The sequence below is a fragment of the Cebus imitator genome, unplaced genomic scaffold, assembly GCF_001604975.1.
Source record: "Cebus imitator isolate Cc_AM_T3 unplaced genomic scaffold, Cebus_imitator-1.0 Scaffold111, whole genome shotgun sequence".
Classification (NCBI taxonomy): domain Eukaryota; kingdom Metazoa; phylum Chordata; class Mammalia; order Primates; family Cebidae; genus Cebus; species Cebus imitator.
Window position 1 is genome coordinate 1,048,955 of NW_016107426.1, and position 1,161 is coordinate 1,050,115.

Consider the following 1,161-nt stretch of genomic DNA (forward strand, 5'->3'; position numbering starts at 1 on the left):
AAAAAAAAAAAAAAAAAAAAAAAGCCTGGCACAGTGGCTCACACCTATAATCCCAGCACTTTGGGAGGCCGAGGTGAGAGGATCAGCTGAGGTCAAGTGTTCGAGACCAGCCTGGCCAACATGGTGAAACTATGTCTCTACCAAAAATATAAAAAATTAGCCGGGTGTGGTGGCAGGCACCTGTAATCCCAGCTACTTAGGAGGCTGAGGCAGGAGAATCACTTGAACCCAGGAGGCAGGGGTTGCAGTGAGCTGAGATCATGCCATTGCACTCCAGCCTGGGTGACGGCGTGAGACTCATCTCAAAAAGATGAAAAGCAAGCACTCTGGCTGCTCAGATGTGAGAGGAAAAAAGCATGCACGTAGGAGTGCAGCATGAGGCTCTGCCTGGACTGCTGATTCCCATAGCACGAGGCAGAAATCACCATGCAATTGAAGCCCATTCTCAATATGTACAAGTCATGCCCTGTCAGTCATTCTAGGTTTCCTTTTTCTTTATGTTAAATAAATAGGTGGTTTGGAAGTGATTTCTGCTTTACTATATATAAAGAAATATGTGAAACCCTAAATTAGAATAAATATTCATCAGCCCATACTACAGCATTTTCAACACTGAGGAATGCTTTCCTAAACTTTATTTATTTATTTATTTGAGAAAGTCTCATTCTGTTGCCCAGGCTGGAGTACAGTGGGTCGATCTCAGCTCGCTGCAACCTCTGTCTCCTGGGTTCAAGCAATTCTTATGCCTCAACCTCCTGAGTAGCTGGGATTACAGGTGCCCGCCACCACACCTGGCTAATTTCTCCAGATTTTTAGTGGAGATGTGATTTCGCCGTGTCAGCCAGGCTGGTCTCAAACTCCTTTGCTCAAGTGACCCACCCGCCTCAGTCTCCCCACGTGCTGGGATTACAGGTGTGAGCCACCACGCCTGGCCTCCAAGCCTTTTGTTTTGATTTTCTCAAAAGCCAAGCATGGTGGCACAAGCCTGTAATCCCAGCTAGCAGGGAGGCTGAGGCAGAAGAATGGCTTGAACCCAGGAGGCAGAGGTTGCAGTGAGCCAAGATTGTACCACTGCACTCCAGCCTGGGTGACAGAGTGGGACTCCATCTCAAAAACCAACAAGAGGAGTTTGGGAAGAAAGATGTTTTCTTTTTTTTTTTT